Source organism: Pelmatolapia mariae, linkage group LG6, assembly GCF_036321145.2.
Source record: "Pelmatolapia mariae isolate MD_Pm_ZW linkage group LG6, Pm_UMD_F_2, whole genome shotgun sequence".
Lineage (NCBI taxonomy): Eukaryota > Metazoa > Chordata > Actinopteri > Cichliformes > Cichlidae > Pelmatolapia > Pelmatolapia mariae.
Genome location: NC_086232.1, coordinates 12752159 through 12765042, shown reverse-complemented (window position 1 = coordinate 12765042; position 12884 = coordinate 12752159). Strand labels below are relative to the sequence as shown.

General features: G+C 40.2%; 1 protein-coding gene across 1 annotated transcript in view; it reads left to right on the top strand.

The window, feature by feature from the left end:
• The first annotated feature begins 3058 nt into the window (after positions 1 to 3058).
• Positions 3059 to 12884, top strand: part of LOC134628965 (vasorin-like) — a 31833-nt gene continuing 22007 nt past the window's right edge. Inside the window, exon 1 of the mRNA XM_063475822.1 lies at positions 3059 to 3282. The gene's annotated coding sequence lies outside the window, so the exon portion shown is untranslated. The remainder of the gene's footprint in view (positions 3283 to 12884) is intronic.

Sequence of the window (12884 nt, the reverse complement as noted above, 5' to 3'; positions counted from 1 at the left end):
CCTTTAATGCTAGTCTGGAGTAGGTTTCGCACAATAGGACCTTCAAATTTACCCTTCAAGGCTGCAGTGCAGATAGTGTAAGATGTACATGATGAGTAATTATCTATAGTTGCCAAAGAGAAGTAAAAAGCAAATATAAAACCAACTAAGTGTACTGTCCCTGATGCCATGCCATGGGATGGCATGATCCACCCAGTGAAATGCGCCCCGCGCTGTGGACTGCTAACAGGTGGTCATGGGTTACCTTGGGGAAGGCGTAAAGCTCTACAAACTGATTGTACAGAGAATTTAAAATGATCCTCTACACAATCAGCCGTGTCTCTGGCTAACTGTGAGCACATTACTTTACGTTTTTATTGTGCGTGTGTCACATAGATGGATTTCATCTGGACATTGCTCACACATGCCCCGGCTTGTCTGACTGACCGTCTCAGTTTAGACTGTCAGATCTCCCAGAATGTGTTAATGTGCGAGAGGCATGTGTGTGTGGGGAGCAGCTGTACATGTACTGTACTTTTGTATTAAAAACATTTCTTTTTCCTCTGTCTTATCTTTGGTGGATTATTAATTTTTGCCTTGCTGCATACCCGAGTGACACCAGTGAGCATGATTCACTATCAACGATGTTGTTAAACACATTTTACCAGGCTGAGGGCTGGTGACCATGACGACAGTTTCAGGTTTCAGTCGGTTCCCGTCCACACGGTGCAGCTCTGCACTTGAATATAGTTTCTCCATCCAACAGCTCATTTACAGCTTAAGTGACGGGCGGAAGTATTTGGTTAGTGGTGCACCTGCAGCAGCTTTCCCAAGACTGTGTATAAATATACAGGCCTAATATGGAAATGCAAACTTGGAAAAACAGAGGAATGCGATAGGTGGCTGAACTTCTGCAATGCAGTTGTCGTGGAAATGTCTACATGAGTAAAGCAGATTTATTGTACTTCCCTCTTTTAATAATAATAATAATAATAATAATAATAATACATTTTGAGGGTGCCTTTCTAAAACCCAAGGTCACCTTACAAAGAGAAAAAGATATCAATAAAACAGTAGATTAAATTATTCGATTTTAATAAATTAAAATACCAAAAACAACAAATAAAAACAAACCAAAACCCCCCAAATAAACAAGGTTTGACAGCAAGTAAAATCTGCATTAAAGCTAGTAAGCCAGTTTAAACAAGTAGGTTTTGAGTTGTGACTTAAATAAGGGAAGGGAATCTATAGTTCTTAAGGCTGAAGGAAGTGAGTTCAAGAGCCGAGGAGCAGAGTGACTGAAAGCTCTGTGCCCCATAGTGATAAGACGAGCAGAAGGAACAACAAGATGAGTGGCAGATGAAGCTCTGAGAGAGCGGGAAACAATGGTGATATGAAGCAGATCACAGAGATAAGGAGGCGCAATGTTATGAATACACTTAAACGTGAGAACTAAGATTTTAAAATTTATCCTGGCTTCTATGGGCAACCAGTGAAGCTGTTGAAGAATTGGGGTAATATGGTCTCTTAAGGGAGTACAAGTTATGACCCGAGCTGCAGAATTCTGAAGAAGTTGAAGTTTATGGAGAGACTTATTGGGGAGACCAAACTTTTATCATGAATGGTGCATATATGTTTGAATGATTTCAGAGCAGCTAATTATGACTTAGCAGGTTACCTACATAATGTTTATGAGATCACTTCAACAGGAAATGTGGACTCTGCACGAGGATTCAAGCTTTTCATCACTGTAGAAGGGACAGAAATAAGCATTTATAGAGGTATCGCTGAACTTACAGCATTTGTGTTAACTAACTAAAAATTAAGGCAAAATGCCTAGCCAATAAAAAAGAGGTTTACATTATGTATGTGTTCATTTGCTGTAACTGTGGCAAACGGGGGCTTGTGGAAAAACACTGAGAGAAAGCTGGGAGAACCATCAAAAGTGACCTGTAACTCATTCTAAACATGACAGACATATTTGTTATGTGTTGTAAATGCCCTTCATTTGTCTTCTATCTGGGTGAAACTAAAGGAAACAAAAAAGAAATCTAAGGACAGATTAAACTGGTTGATTTCAGATGTCAACAACCCGATTCTTGTAAGCCTGTAAGCTCTCCTGTTATAAGATCATTTCCTGTAGCTGATTAGAGATTAAATTCTCACTTCTGTCTGCGTTTCAGCTTCATTGCTTCTTCTTGAGGATGCAGGATTTGGAATCTAAAAGCTACAAATTTTCCTAAGAGAAAGAGGGATGAATACAAAATGCAAAGACACAACTCTAAAAATAAATAAATAAATATAAAATAATATGACCCCTGACTAAAGGTGTCATTACCCTGTAATTAAATGGAACATAACTATATTCAGATGCAAATATTTAAACACTTAAACGTAGGTACATATAGTAAGGGGGTAACAAGTCAGGTTGTTAGCCCCCCCCCCCCCCCCCCCCACCCCCCCCACACACACAAACAAACCCCCAAAACAACTTTTAATACATTTAAGTAGTGCGTGAGTAATTTTAAGTACTGCTTTTTCCTGGTAGTTTAGCAGAATAACAAACACTATTTTCCCATCTGACTTAGTACGACGCCGTACTTCTCAGGGTGCGGGTTGCTTTGCTTAACTTACCGAAAAGGAGACACGCAAGTAAACAAGGACAATTGAATAATAGAAAATCCATCATTGACATAATCACATTGATATATATAACGAATATTAAGTAACAATGTAAAAAACATGAAGCTGTGAAAAAGTTAAGTCACACCGAAATATTGTTTTTCTTTAAAATGACCAGGAAATGACGCAGCACTGAAAATGACCTAGGGTAAAATTATTTCTTTGTTTCCTGGTGTTTATCATATTTGTATGTAAATATAATTTTTTCAAAATAAAATAGGCTGTATTATAAAGTGAGGTGGAGAGTAAGGGATGGCTTTCGCAGGTGCAGCCTGCCTCGAGGACGCGCACGGCAGCGCGCTCCGGCTCTGCACCGTACCTCCCACTTCCCCAGCTTGTTTAAGTGCTCGCCTCCTTTACTTCAGTGAGCAATATTGTTGAAAAGTCTGTGCGTCGCTGAACGCCAGCGGACCAGAGTCTCCAAGCACAGCCAGCGCGCTGCAGTGCCATGAGACACCTTCTGGTCTGAACTCCGTGCACACGCCGACCACGCTGCGCTGCAAGAGGAGGTTTCTGAACTTTTCTTGGAGGGTTTTGCATTTGAGAGGAACAAAGTGGATAAAACGTCCAGGTAGAAGCTGCTCCAGCGATTTCCTGCGGACTTTGGGTTTCTTTGCCAAGGTAAGCCTTTTTGATAGCCACACTGAAAGTTGTGTGCACACTGAACTGTGATGTGGTTCCTTTAATTCTTTGGATTGAAGCGATTTGTATTAAAGAAAATCTGCTCATGCGTTTGGGTGCTGTGATATCGATTAGACGTGCAGAGTTAATCCGTTCTTCTGCAAACTTGGACGCTCCGAAGCACACTCGTAATTAATCCGGTGTCGGCATCGGCTCCTTCTAGTACCTTTTACTCAGCCAGCTCCGGACGTGAAAGCTTTCTTTGTGGTTGTGATTTTGTCAGCATATCCTCGCATTCCTCTCCCGGCATATACGGGTCAGTATCTCGGGTCGGGATCTGTTGGCCAGACGCGCTCAGAGGAGACGCACTTAACAGAAGAGACGCTGAGAGGACCGTTTCCTACAGAGATACATAGAAAACAGGATTAGCTCTTATCTTGGTCGCTGCTTCAGACCGTGTTGGAGTCGCATGTATCGGATTAGAACTCGTTATCTGCCCCTTCACCGTTTCTGTCTCTCCCACCTCTGGCTGTTTGAGACTTTAATCTCCGCGATTAGCTGGTGATTCCCCAGAGACAAATCAAAGTATCACCTCTGGAACATACCGCCAGTCAGTTCAGAGTGATGATTTAATATTGTTTTCTCTGTGATGTTATCCTGTCAAGCCTGGATATATATATGTATGAATATATATATATATATATATATATATATGTATGTGTGTGTGTGTGTGTTTCTGTATGTGTATGTATGTTTCTGTATGTGTGTATATATATATATATATATATATATATATATATATATATATATATATATATATATGTATATATATATATATGTACTACATTTTATGTAGTGGCTGTTTTAAAGAGTTTGCCTTCAGTCATATTTTAAATATAAAAGTATGATAATGATCAAAAACACAGATTCCAACTTCCAACTCAAGTTTAAGGACTATTTTATTTTTTGCGCTTGTCTTTGGTTGATGTTTTTGTAAACTGAACACTTAAAAAAACTTTTGATATCAGTGACAAAACTTTCTAAGTTGAACAAGGTGCTGTCATTTTTGGGATCATGTGGTGTGGATTTCTCACTTTTCCCCCTGACATTTTATAGAATAAGCAACAGAACACAAATGCATAAACCTCTGAACTTGATAATAGAAGGCAAGGAGTCAAAGATTCCTCTAGGGGTTTTGGAAAGCTGTGCTGGGCATTTTACTGTTTCCCAGTCATCCACTTCAGGGTCGTAGTCTGCCATAGGACAAGAGGCAGGGTACAGGGGTGTTTTCTAACGTTTGAAAAATAAACAGTTATTCTAAACAATATTTATATCTTATCCATCCTTATCCTTCCATCTTTTCGATCCATCCATCCAAAAGAGCACTTTTAGTCATCAATATTCATGTCTAAACTCTCTGATACTGCAGTGGTAATATGTAGAAGGAATGCCTGCAATGCATGACTGACTTGTTTATCTAATAAATCTAGACAGCAATATGCTGAATGTGACCTCCCGTCTTCTCCTTATATTGCAATTCGCTGCCTTCACTGTCTGCTCCGTGATGAGTTTGGGGTAGTATAACAAACCCAGCGTGGAGTATGACTATGGGAAAAGCAAAGAAAGGTGGAGACAGATGGGATGGACAGAAGTGAATACAGGAGAGTAAAGCAAACATTCCTGACGCGGTGTCTCAGCAATTTAATTAAGGTTTCTGGTGAGATGCTGCAGCGAGCACCTCGAGGTGAAGGCTTAACTCTCCTCGTCTCAAGCTTGGACTAATCCCAGGGGTCAGCTAATAAGTGTTCAGGCCGAGCCACCATGACAACTAAATAGGGGGGAACATGAAGGAAAGTTCCTCCATCAGGGAGTTAATAAGCCCATGAATGAAGTAAAGAGGTACAAGGTGAAGAGGATTGGATGGATGTGTGTGTGAGATTTCACTTGTTATCAGCCACACCAGCTAAAACCCCCCCTCTTAGTGGAGTTTAAATGAGCCCTGTGGTCCTCAGATGTTTCACAGCTAAAAGTAACCATTTATACAGAAGACGTTACATTTATTTGCATTTCCACGAGCCTTCCTCTAAGCTCAACATTATTGACTTCTTTCCTAGCCTTAACACCTTGACTCTTTGCTAAAGGAGTGAACATAGCCTGTGGATCCAAAAAGTGACTGATCCTTTCTTACTAATGGCCAACAGGTGGCGACCCACCAGCCACGTTCTACAGAAGTGAGCCCACTTCTCCCTTTATTTCTGACCTCAGTAAACCCGTTCTTAAGGAGTTCATGGTTTCAGCTGCTAGTTTAAAAATCTTAGTCAATGCAGTCTGATGTTCATTTTGTAAATTATGATTTTGAGCAATAGAGCAGGGTTATGCCTTAGGGTGTGGCTGTCTTGTGATTTTGACTGGCAGTTCGTTACTGTCCCACTCCTGATTGTCTGCTTTCAAAAATCCAAGATGACAACACCCAAAACGCCAGGCTTCAGAATAAAAGTCCACAAAATGATGGGTGAAGTCATAGTCGGTACATTTATTTATTTATTTCACACATGGTACAGCAATAATTCATTTCCCATACACAACCTTCCTTTCAATTAAAGTAACACTGTTTCCATGCATGAAAAGGAGCAGGAAGAAGAATAAATTCTTATTGACACCTGCCCCCTATCATTTTTATATATTCTAGGTATATAACACTAGCTAGACTTTCCATAATGTGACTTTGCAAATGCATTCACATCCACATAAGTTGAATAACACCTAGATCTTAAACACAAACACACACACACCCCTCCTTTGAGGTTAGAATTCGGTCACTGTACCAAATTTGAGTAGACTTTTTATAGGCAAACAACATTAGTGACACAAAAAGCGGTACTTATTTTCTAGCCCTTGTAATGAAGTGAACTTTCCTCCAACACCGTGCTATTTATATTTCCGTAGATTTGTAAGCCTTGATGAGCTGGCGGAACTGTTTTTCTTGGCTTTCCTGAATGAAAAGTTTCTCGCTACTGTTTTCATCCTGACCACTTTTACCATTCTGTCATTCCTTTCTTGTTTTCTGCGTCCGCTGCGTTTTACATGTGCAGATGTGACATTTTTACATTGCAGAGAGGTTGCCGTCAAGCCTCACCCTCCTGCTCCCTTGTTCTGGTTTCTTCTTCTCTGTTATCCAGCTTTGTTTTTTTCTGTAAGACTAATGTTTTTTTGTGGCTTTCTCTTTCATGTGGAACAGAAAGTCCCAATTAATCCAAGGTAAATTGTGATAACCACCCTGCCTGTATCATAATCAGTAACAGAATTTGTTTACATTCAGTGTCAATTTTTTAAAGTTTTAGAGCGTTTTCACACCTTTTTTTACACTCTGTTCTAAATCAATTGACGAGTTTGTAAACTTGTATGTTTTTCCAACAGAGAAAACTCCAAGTGAACTGAAATGCGTCACTACAAAACCATGTGAGGAGGATTGAGAAACCAGGAAGTAGTGTGAGGTCAGCGCATCGAAGCTGAGAAAATAATGGAAATATTAATAGCACAGTGTTGGAGGAAACTTTACCTTATTACAGGCACCAGACAGTACATACTCTCAATTATATTAATTATACTATATTGCCTATAAAAACTTTAGTCAGCTATTGACCAAATTCAGGCCTGAAGGTCAGATTGTGTCTGAGGTGGGAGCATCAAAGTCAGTATAGGAAGAAAGTGCTGTAGCTTGAACTAGTGGATAATTTTTACTCTTGACATTTGTATTTATCTGGGCGACTTTAATCATTTTACTTCTGGTTGTTACAGTTTGTGTACTTTGCATATCTGCGGTACTGCTGCATCCCAGAATGCACAGCGTTTAGCTCAAACTTGCAGCGTGCACCTGGTGTTTGGCTTGGCGCGAGATCACATTCAGATCACATTCTCAACATAAACGAACCACTCTGGAGTTCGCCTGATACCGGGCTGAGACCACCTCCTATCAGGGGTGGTCATTTTGGTCCACACCCAAGTGCCATTACCATGTTCACATCTGCACAAGTGAACCGCACCAAGGGTGGAAATGAAACAGAGTTCGAGTTTAACTGACTCAACAGCGAATGTGTGAAAACACCCTCAGTCTGTTTAGAACTCCAAAAAGCTTTCAACAGAAGCCTTGCAATGGAAAAAATGAATGTAAGAGACCTCATTTGAAACTGACTTTCATCTGCTACCTTGTTTATTTAGTGCTGTTCCGGTGTTTAGCCTTAAATTTGTTTCAGTATACTCTAATAACATAGAAATACGTGTCTGAATCTCAGATAAAGTCCAATACTGAGTTTATGTGTGTTTAATTTGTTGTTCATAATTAGTTGTAAGAAATTTTAAAGCATATCTCCTCTCTCGGAAAAATCCATTCCTGGAATCGTTACGTTTTCTACAAAAAAACATATCAGTTGAACAGTTGAATATTTACATAGATATGTCTTCACATTGTATCTTTAAACCAAACACTTTATCAGTATCATCAGCTGTTATTCCGCTGTTATTCAGTTGCAACTGTCGTTTCCATCACATTGGTATTTGAGCACAAAGGGTAAAAATAGAGGGAAGAAGTCGCTCTTGCTGCTGTTGCAGATGTGTGGTGGGTTGAGCTGCTCAGCTCAATTGGGAACATTTAAGGAAGTGAGGGCTACGCCGATGGAGCAGACGTCCAACATCAAGCCTCCGACTGCTAATAAATCATTCTACCGAGTTGGGTCATTACGCTGCTCTGGAATTGCTCCCTTTTGTTATTTTAGCAGTTGATGAATGCATTTCTTTCCAACTTAACTAGTGTGATATATTTAAACAATTTAAGTGTCGGAAAGAGGAACTTATATCACGTTATTATCTCAATGACTGAAGTATCCCAATTTCCACAATCACAAAAAACATCTTTGAATTGTTTTGTGCAAAACCTTTAAGACAGCAAATTTGCAACGTCATGAAACACACAACAGCTTAAAAAATACGCTTATACTCAATTTACTTAAAAAAAAACAAAGACTGATACAAATATTGTTTCAGTTACTGGAAGTGGATGCCTCTTTTTTTCTTGCAGCCTGTTATGCATCTAATGTTTGCCTAAATCCACTAAAACATGCATTTGAATGACAGGAGTTGGGCTATATTGCTAAATTTGGTCTCTGTTTTCAGCAACATTAAAAAAAAAGGCTCACATTACATCTTTACAAGCCTCCTTGACAGCCGAGGAATTCAAGACTCAAACAACACATAACAACGTGAGGCTTAACATGCTCACCAGAGGGGAACCCCTCCTTGAGTTTAAACCCTGCCTACTCCCCTTCCACCACCAAGGATGGTTTAGGAGTTGTTACTCCTTTTACTAACCTATGAAGCATGCCACCCCCCTTCCTGAACACCCACCCCACCCTCACAGTGTGTTGTATAAACACTGGCGGCTCAATAGGAAGGTAAAGAACGTGACACATGCAGGCTCCTTGTAACATTCCTGCGTGGTACCAGGAGACACCAGGAGATGTAAGATGCCTCCAGTAGAACAACTGTGTCTGTGTTGCTTTATGCAGAATGCAGGATGAGACAACAGTTAACCTTCTGATGACTTGAAAATACCTATTTTTCCACTCGGGTTATAGCACTTAATGTGTGATGAGTTTAAGAACAAAATCTTAGTATTCAACACAAGTTCCCATTGGGATTGAGACCTTAATAAAACTGCAAAATCAGCTTCTAAAAATGACAATGGCCATTAAGCAAGTAAGCATTTTCCTTGCCAGTTGAGAGCTGAGAGAATCAGTCTCTGTTTCATATAAAGAAAGCTTTCAAATTCAGACTTGCTCCTTAATCTGCCTTTAAGATAACACTTCACCACCCTGTCCTTCAGTGTGAGATATACCTGAGGGCAAGTGTGTATCTATGTATATGTGTGTGTGTGTGTGTCTTTGGATGGGGGTAGTGTAGTAGATTAGAGAAAGCCCAACTTCCAGCCCCCTCTTTCTGAGCCCCTTTCCATCTTTTTTTTTCTCCTGGGGGCACATAGTCTTGCTTTGCACACATATACACCCTTTCATTCCCATTCAACAGCACAAGGCAACACACACACACAAACACACATGGCCTGGGGACTGCAGGGCCTCACAAAGCACTTCAAAGATCAGAGGTCTGGACCTGTGATATTTTCAACAAGTCAAACACACAACAGGTGAGGAGAGAGGCCGTTTGACAAACCGGTGCTGTTGCTCAACACAGCCGTGTGCACTAAAATTGATGTGTGTGCCTAACTAGTTGTACGCATCAGGACTTTTGAAAGATCGCTGAGTCATTGTTAGGTGATGTGTTACTTTAGGGGACCTCTATAAGTCTGCATAGAGGTGCATGTGCAGTATTGTGTTTACTCTCAGACAGGTAAGACCTGATTTTGTCTGTTTGTAAATCTCTGTTTGCCTATTTGCACAATTCATGAGTGAGGTTTTTTTTAAATAGAGCATATAATGCACATTAACATACAGGTTTTTAAAGAAGAATTTGAGATCAGTGTTACACAAAACAGTTATTCGGTTACATTAAATACCCTCTAAATTGCAGCTCTGTGAGACTGCACAGAGCTGACTACAGATGATTAAGTAGCTTCATGAAGCACCTTTAGCAGCAATACCTCGACTTGCTGTTGCCTTTCCTGCTCTACAGGATGTGAGGTAGATCTTCTATTATATGTTTCCTAAAATGTTAATGCTGGTCTGTCACAATATTACGCTGCTTAATGTTTGCCTTAGAAGTCAGATATCGGTGGTGGGAGTGACATCACTCCTGTGTTGAGTGCATTTTAGTAGTCAACTTGGAAAAGCAAGGAAAAACAGGACCTGTTTAGCCCCTTAGCAAGGTACAGGCATCCATGCATCACTAGCAATGCAATGTAATGCTTATTTTGGCTTAAAAGCACAGCTGCAGCACATTGAAAGGCAGATCCTGGTCAATGCCCTGATATCACTTATTTAGCCAATCACAAATACACAACAGTGACTTTAAACATTGCAAGTTGTACAGTTTTACTAATGTTAACATGCATTACGTGCGTTGGTAGTGCGGGTGTTGGTGTAAGGCTGGAAGTCTGACCTGAGGGGACGTTCCAGTTGAAAATTCTATCTATGACCTTAAACATTTCGACTTCAAATGGAGTGCACCAATGGCTCTCAAAGCATGCATTATCATGGTAGCATTCTGCAGTCTTCTTTGGTGTTGTGTTGTCAGGATTGCACATTTAACTCAGTGAAGAGTTACTGAAAGCTTGCTATGGCAGAATGAAGTCAAGAGTATTCTTGGGACCGATTGCTAGCAAGTTTAGTACCTAATTTCTAGAGCTGGGCTCAGGCCATTGTTTTTGGGTAGGAATCTGGTTTTAAATTTTGTATTTTTAAATTACTAACTTGGAGACTGATATCTTAACTCTAAATAAGACGTTAGAGTTGCCCTGTGATAGCAACAGAACAGTCAATTGGTACATGAGAGTACTGGAAGGATAATCTCTAGGCGGTTGATCAGGATTTGGTGTAAGTTAAGGGAGTACCAACAAAAAACCACAAACCAACTAATTAATGGTTGTTAGTTTCAGGATTCCTCTCTTTAAAATGCTAGGTGAAACTAAACTGGGTACTCCAGCTTCCTCCCACAAACGGAAGAAAAACATAGTCTTTGGTTAACTGGACGTTGGTGTGAATGTGCGTAAAAATGGTTGCTGATGGACTGGGGTGGGCTGGATATGCCAGGTTGTACCCTGCCTCTAGTCACATGTCAGCTGGGATGGCCTCCAATAGATAGACGGAGTGTAACAGTGACTAATGAATGAAGAGGCATAACTGATCCCTTTGGGGGTAAAAGGAGTTGTGCAACAGTGAAAAGATATCAACAAAAGTTACTGTAAAGTCAGCTGAATCACATCCATGACTGCAGGTGTGATGCTACACTCGTTACCCAAGAAATTCAACAGTCAGACGCTTAATGTCTGTGAATAACATAAATCACTGCTTCGCTGTTCAATAACAACCTCGGGTGGATTAGCAGCAACTTTATGGGCTGTCTGTATGAATGTTGAGTCTTGCCAGTTATGTTGTAACTGGCAAGTTACCATAACTGGCAAGACTACTGTTATCATTTAACAGAAATTATTTCATGTAAGAGGATAAATGTCATGCACATGCCAATCCACAATGATGATGTGTAAAGAAAAAAGCTTTTAGACATTGCTAATCAGTACAGAAGTGTACTGTATGCTAGTGCTCATTCATATCTTGCATAGAACTTTTGTTGCCTCTCTCACATACATACTGATAGAAACACACAGGCACGCACAGTCACAGGTCTTCCTTGGGGGGCCTCGCTGCAGCTGGCAGGGGATTAAGGGGTCAGGAGTCAAAGGGGGACTCAGTCAACCAGAAGACTGGGACAAGAAACTGACCAAGCAGAAGAAGGACAGGCAAAAAAAAAAGAAAAAAAAAAGTGTTGAGTCTGAGTCAAAATTGCAATAGAGGTGATCCAAATAGGAAGAAACTGACTCGACTGGTTTCCGTTTCGCCAGGAGCCTGTGGTGATACTTGGAACACCAAAGCAAGACAAAAGAGTTTGAAGAGGCTTGTGCAACTGTTACTTGCTTGCTTATTAGTATGAGAGCAGGTTAGGGTCACGATGTTCCAAGGTGTGCGACATTTTGAAAGGTGAAACTGACTGCAGTTAAGTCTGGAATATAAAACCTAGAAATGATTATATAAAGGAAAAGATAAGTAAGCTTTTCACAAGATGATAATATATCTTTCAGATTTTTCTGGCTTCACTGCTTTACAATGCTCAATGCATCATGGGGTTTTGAATGAAAAAAAGATCAAAGTATTTACATATGCAAATGTATATATCTCACACTGCAGTGACAAAAAAAATCAAAGGCCAAAGCGTGTTTTATCGACTCATCACAGTGTTTGCTGTAAAACAGGAATTCGGATTTTAAATTGAGCAGAAAGCTGAGAAGAATTACGCCAAGTAATTATTGTTCATGAGAAACGTCTGTGCACGTCACCACTTTAAAGCTGTTCTTTTTATGTGTAACATGGATAAGATCATGAAGAGGATTATTTCCTTATAATTCCCACAAGCCAGGGTTTCTCAAGACAAACAATGTTTACCTGGGTACGACAACATTTTGGGTAAAAAGTGGCAATTACATTTTATTTAAACTCCCCCGGTGTCTGACAGCAGCTGTGTGTCTGAGTTACTGTTGTCTAACATGCATCTGACTTGGCACTTTACACACATCGCCGTCTCGCTAAATCCTGCATAGCAGAATGTGGCTGTGGGCAAGCCTGTGGTATTTTTAATTTGGACATCTTGTTCACAGATGAATTCCACTTCAAAGAGCGCAGAGGTGGATCAAGAGTTAGCTTTTAGCAGCTTAAACAACAATGGCAAGCAGAGGGGTTCATAGTGGAAATGTAGCCTGTGTATACAAGTGTATTCATATCGATGCCAAACACGGATGGTATAAGATATAAAAATTCAACTTTGAAGTTTAGAGTGTATGCTTAAGATGGGACACTTTTGATAATTTTATCCCCTAAAATTAA